We start from the raw sequence: 7,098 nt of genomic DNA, 5'->3' as shown, positions 1-7,098 counted from the left end.
TCCCACATTCCGGATTCCACATTCCAAATTTCGGATTCCACATTCCGGATTTCACATTCTGGATTCCACATTCCAAATTTCGGTTTCCACATTCCAAATTCCGGATCCCACATTCCGTATTCCACATTCCAAATTCCACATTCCGGATTCCACATTCCACATTCTAGATTTCAAAATCCCCATTCCGGATTCCACATTCTAAATTCCGGATTCCACATTCCATATTCCACATTCCAAATTCCATATTCCGGATTTCAAATTCCACATTCCGGATTTCAAATTCCACATTCCACATTTCGGATTCCATAATCCACATTCCATATTCCGGATTTCAAATTCCACATTCCGGATTCCACATTCCGAATTCTACATTCCAGATTGCACATACCGGATTCCACATTTCACATTCCGGAATCCACATTTCGCATTCCACATTTCGGATTCCGGATCCCACATAAAAAACAGAGAGAACAAATGATAAATCTTAAAGGTTTATTACCCCTAACATTTTAAATAAGGAAACGAATCGGTTTTTTGAAATCGGTTCGGTAGATTTCGAGAAAAGTTGCTCCCCGAAGAAAAGGTACCTTTAGGAAGACGCTGCCCACAGCTGCGATACGTAACTAAATTTGCTGCAAAAAGTTTTTAAAATTCTTTCAACGAAATGTAAAGCAAGGTCCAAAAGGCATTTTGGAAAAAACGGTTATATTTTTTTCACAATAAAAGTTTTAAAAAATGATTTTTGTCAATCTTAAACCAGAAAAAGTCCCCTTATCACGAATGCAGCACAAACATAGAGAAAAATGTATATTAAAAATTTGAGTATACTAGATATTAAAAAAAGATACTAATAAATATTATCTGGATGTTATGATTTAATATCTTAGATGTTAATCCTCCTACAGTTTTATTATTTTTAAATTTTGTAGGAAATAAATTTATAATTGTTTTAAAATTAATTTTGACTAATTCATATTTAATTTGACTTTAAACGCAACTATGTTTAGCTTCAAATTACACTGAGTGTTTTATTTATATTGATACCGGTCACTGTAGAGGGGAGTAACTGGATCAAAGGACAGTTTGATTCTTTAAATAAAATTCGAATTCACAAAAATTAAATAAAGAATAAAAGGCTCGAATTGAAAAACCATAACGGCGCAGTTCGGTATTCACGTTGTGTGTGTGTACTCTAATATTGAGAGGATATCTAACTCAACGTTGAAAGATATCGAGAGGCAACTAGCTCGATACTTTCCGATAATTAGAGCGCCGAGAGGCAACCTGCTTGGAGTACTCTAATATTGAGAGGATAACCGACTCAATACTGTGCTATGTTTAAAGACGGCGGGGGGGGGGGGGGTGCATGCAAATAAATAAATTTAATCGAATCAATAAAGCATGTAAAATTTCAAAGACAGTTTATTCTTAAAAGTACAAATCGATGAAAAAGTTTAAGTATCGGAGCTCGGGAAAATATTCTAAGTTCCTAAGGACGAAAAATAGTCTGAGTCCAAAGTTGGACGGAAATATTCTAAGTTTAAAGTTAATTGAAAATATTCTAAGTCCGAAGTTTGACGAAAATATTTTAAGTTCAAAGTTGAACGAAAATATTCTAAGTTCAAAATTGGACGAAAATGTTCTAAGTTCAAAATTGGGTGAAAATATTGTAAGTCCTTCCCAAAATGTACAGTGGGAGAATTTCTCTAAGAGAGAGGGCAAGATCGCGTCTGCGCTCCCTATCTCTGACACAAAACGATGCGCGTACGGTTCACGCGTTTCGCTTGGACCAGAGGTAGAGTCGCGCGTCTTCTCGCGAGTTTTTCCTATATCTCAAAGAATTCTCTTAAAATAAAATAAAATTACTCAGCCTTTCCTAATTACTAATTAACTAAATTTACTTAACTTCTAATTAAAACTAAAATTACAACTAAATCATAATGCACGGTATTATTAGATTATAAAAATATTATATATATATATATATATATATATATATATAATACATAAAGTAAAATATACATATTAAAATATAACCTAATAACCCTTCAGCATTAGACTCAAAAATACATTTAAAATTGTTAATGAATGTTATTTACTAGTATTGCTTCAAAAAACCCTTTGTTTAAACAATTTGCCGCAAAAGAATGTCTAAAAGAAAGTCTAAAACGTAAACTAAAAATGGTATTACAATTTTCCTTTAGGATAGTAACATTGGCTTGGCCAAGACAATGCGGGAACGAAAAAAAATGTTTTGTTTTTTCCCTACCATTTAGTGACCTGTATCAATATGACTCTCGAATTCAATTTTTTTAAATAAATAAACAAAAGATACACCCCGAGCATGCTCGGGTAAAACCGTATGGGGGTTAAATAGTATAATCTGTAAATGTGAAGTTAATTCAGGGTGTCTGCTGGTCCTGGAATTCCTGGAAATGTCCTGAAATTTAAAAAAATAGCCTGAAATGTCCTGGATCTTTAACTTTTGTCCTTGAATTTTCCATATTTTACTTTAAAATATTCATTAATTAAAAATTTTTACTCATACTTAAAAAAATAATTTTTTAGATCTTTTAAAAAAGAATTCAAAGTTGGATTAAAGAAATAGGTATCTACCATATTGATTTTTAACGCTTCATATGGTAATCACATGCTAATCGTAATATAAAATAATATTATCCATTTTAATGTTTTGGAAAAATAAAAAATCTGTCCTGAAATGACCTGAAAATGTCCTGGAATTTTAAATCATATTTTTAGTAGACACACTGGGTTATGTTTAAACAAGTTTTTCAGGCTATTTTTTCAAATTTCAGGACATTTCCAGGAATTCCAGGACCAGCAGACACCCTGAATTAACTTTACATTTACAGATTATAATATTTAACCCCCATACGGTTTTACCCGAGCATGCTCGGGGTGTATCTTTCGTTTATTTATTTAAAAAAATTTAATTCGAGAGTTATATAAATAAAACACTCAGTGTAATTTGAAGCTAAACATAGTAACCGTTTTTTCCAAAATGCTTTTTGAACCTTGCTTTACATTTCGTGGAAAGAATTTTAAAAACTTTTTGATGCAAATTTAGTTACGTATCGCAGCTGTGGGTAGCGTCTTCTTAAAGGTACCTTTTCTTCGGCGAGCAACTTTTCTTGAAATCTACCGAACCTATTTCAGAAAACCGATTCGATTCCTTATCTAAAATGTTAGGTAATAAACCTTTAAGATTTCTCATTTGTACTCTCTGTTTTTAATGTGAGATCCGGAATCTGGAATGCGGAATGTGAAATTCGAAATGTGGGATGTGGAATGTGGATTCCGGAATGTGGAATTTGGAATGTGGATTACGGAATGTGGGATCCGGAATGTGGAATATGGAATGTAAAATTCGGAATGTGGAATCCCAAATTTGGAATGTGGAATCCGGAATGTGAAATATTGAGTCCGGAATGTGAAATTTTGAATCCGGAATGTGGAATTTGAAATCCGGAATATGGAATGTGTAATTTTGAATCCGAAATGTGGAATATGGATTGTGGAATTCGGAATTTAGAATGTGGAATTCGGAATGGGGATTTTGAAATCCAGAATGTGGAATGTGGAATCCGGAATGTGGAATTTTGAATGTGGATTACGGAATGTGGAATGTGGGATCCGGAATGTGGAAACCGTAATTTGGAATGTGGTATCCGGAATGGGGAATGTGGGATCCGGAATAAGTTACGTAATCGACCCCCAGGCTATTGGACATAGTCTGTTTCGGTAATACTAACTTATATATTGAATAAGAAAAAATTTCACTCAGTCATTTCTCAGAAAATGGAAGTGGTTCACTGTTGACGCTGGTTCAATGCACAGAAAAAATCTATACTCAAAATGAGTATCATATGATACTCATTTTAAAGTGCAACAAAAATGAGTTTGACTCTTTCTGAGTTTCTTGGGAAAAGACTCAAAATGAGTAAAAAGCGGTATCATCTTGGGTTTATGATAAATTAACAATAACATTGGAATAACTGGGAATAATTCTTAAAAATATAAATTAAAATAATTGTTTATAATGAATAAACACTAGCCTGGCCGCGATTTGTTAAGATAATTTTTAATCTGGTGATATCATTGAGCGCCGGGCAAAAAAGTTTCCTTTTTACCTAGAGAAACAAATACGAAAATACTTAAGTTGATCTATAAATAATTAATAGACCCAAAAACTTAATAATATTATAGAAGGGAGATTTTAATTACATTTTGAATTTTAATATTAATTTCATAAAGTTTTGAATATCTCGGACTATTGTTTATGGATTTTTATAAAGTTTACACATTTTTCAGGTAAAAAAGTGTACTTTAAAATAAAAATAATGTTAATAAAAAAATTTTTAAAAAAATTTTTAAACAATTTTTTTTATTATTTACTCCTCTCTGAGAAGTGTTATTAACATATTTGGAATCCTTATGAATTCACTTTTAATTTAATAAAACAAAATTGATGAAGACTCATCTGGTTCCGGAGATATTGGAGTTTTTGTAAAAAAAGACTAGCTGCAGAAACAAGGTGAGTTTCGAATAAAAACTTAAAAGTTTTTGCATATCCAATTTTTTTGGTTTCGTTTCAGTACCTAAAGCCATAGAATAATTTAAAGACAAAAATTTTCGTTTTTTTTCATTTCGGATATTTAAAAAATCTTTATTTGTTAGTGAGATAGGCAAATTCTACCAAAATTGAGTAGAAATAGACTAAACTTCGCTAATATAGAAAAATTTTACTGCAAACATCTAAATTTCAAATGGTTCTGCAGATTTTCGGTATAACTGGATACGAATTCTATGATGATAAACGACAATTTCTTCATCAATTTTGGAAATTTTTAAGGCTCTACAGTAATTTTCTGTGCTTTTTACCATAGAAAATCTTTGTCGATGCTAAAAAAAATTTAAATCCTAAGGCTGCTACTCTTGAAAAAATTGTTTTTCCATAGAATTTCTTTAAATTTTAAGAAAATATCTCTTTGGGTGCCCTTCAAATGTGGTAAAAATTTGAAAACCCTTTGCGATGCTCAATTTTGAGATATTGAAGTTCAAACTTTAACTTTTACATGCGATTATGTTAAAAATAAAAAATGTCAACCACAATATCTCGTTTTTTGACATGGCAAAGAGTTTTGAAATATTTACCACTGTAACGGTATTTTTTTTGTAATTTTTAAAACTTGAATTTTCTTATAAATTGACTAAGATCTTTTTAAGAATACAAACACAAAAAATTTAAATAAACAATAGTTTAAAATAAACAAACACAAAAATTTCAAATAAACAATAATATTATGCCAAAGTCTTGAAGCCCAAACAATTTAAAGGAAGGAAATAGTATTCCACATTTTTCTCGACAATATAATAATAATATAGTGTTGAGCGCCAGTCCTTTCTTGGGACAGTTTACAAAGAAAATTTATGAATTTTTAAAGAAATGCGTAAGCCTGAGGAAACAAGACCACCAGGTTAATTCCACAGCGAATACCATTGAAACAACAAAATTTAGTGACGAAATCCCACAAAATACGCGAAAAGAAATTATTGTCGATAAATATTGGAAACTAAAAGGGGAAATGGCCGGTAACTCAGAGTCGCATGACTAAGGAGTAGAGTGTCAGGATTCAAAGAAATTATACTCTCAAGATGTGAAATATAAAAATTTACACTTGATTTATTCAAATAAAACTTGAAGAAAACTTTACAGTTAATGTTAGAAAAAGGGGAAGCTATTTACACAATTTCAGCTCCACCTTTATTATCTCGACGAATTGCTCTTTGCGAATATCTCTCAGATCGAAGTAACAAAATTCTTAACGCTAAATGGTCAGTTTTACATACAAAATTCTAACTAAACGAAATACAATAAATAGGTAGCGTAATTCACTCATTATAGGGTTTTATTTCGATCAGGGAATTTGGTAACATTTTATAGAGTAGTTAGGGTTTTATTCTAGTTAAACAAAAAAAAAGGGGGGGGGGGTTATTCTAATTCACGGGTTTGGTAACATTTTATTCAAAAGGAGGTCTCTATCACTTTCATCGGGGTTTGGTAACTTTTTAATTAAAAGGAGGTCTCTATCACTTTCATCGGGGTTTGGTAACGTTTCACAAAAAAAAGGGAAGGGGTTACATCATAGAAATTTATAACTATCAAATCTGAGAATCTCGACTACACGATTCCGAGTGCAAAAAAAATTGTGAATTTAATAAAATTTACTAATATGAACAACATCTGACAAAAGAAAAGAAAGAAAAGTTGATTTTTAGTTTTGATTGACTCTACAACAAGAAACAACATAGGAATTAACAAAAAAAGAATTTTAACTTACACTCGAAAACGTGGTCGTCGACTGACCAAAAACTTTTTAAATTAATTTTGACATATTTTGTGTTGCGACGCTACTTACATAATTTCGTAGAAGGCGAAGAATTTCTCCCAAGAACAGCCAAAGAAAGGAAATTAACACAAAAGAAAAGAAAACTATATGGAGGAACACTGGAAGTTTGCTTCCGTCGCCGGTGACCGCTGGATACAAAGAGAACGAAAGTTGGCTTCCTTTCTGCTGCGTAGCGTGCCTTTCTCCCACTTTTCCCCCACTTCTCGCCGCGAGTGGAAGCAAAGTTACAGCCAGGAGCGTAGTTACCGATGTAAAAAAGGGACTTTTCACTATTTTTCTATTCAGTTTTCGGCTTCCTGTGCAATAATTATCAACCCGAATCCTTTTTGTTGTCAACCTTCAAGATATACCACTCAACTTGGCTCCCTTGGTTTAGGAATATTCGAGATTAAAAGATAGAAACCAAGGCCAAATGTTCTGCGAGATTAATCCGGGGCTGAACAACAGGTTGTCTCCTACCACGGTAGGTAATTGACGAAAAGATTCTCCCATAGATTTTCCTTTATTGTCAATATTTGATAATTATTAGATTTTTAGGACAATTTTTAATTATTGGGAATTAATTGACAAGGTGACAATCTACAAGTTGGGTGTAAAATAGGTCACGATTAAGATTTGGGGGTTTGTCCAGTGGAAGTGTTTTGACTTTTCTCGTAGCAGGCAATCG

The sequence above is a fragment of the Leptopilina heterotoma genome, unplaced genomic scaffold (genome assembly GCF_015476425.1).
Source record: "Leptopilina heterotoma isolate Lh14 unplaced genomic scaffold, ASM1547642v1 Lhet_557, whole genome shotgun sequence".
In the NCBI taxonomy this organism is placed as follows: domain Eukaryota; kingdom Metazoa; phylum Arthropoda; class Insecta; order Hymenoptera; family Figitidae; genus Leptopilina; species Leptopilina heterotoma.
The sequence above is the reverse complement of the archived record's forward strand: the minus strand, read 5'-3'. Positions refer to the sequence as shown.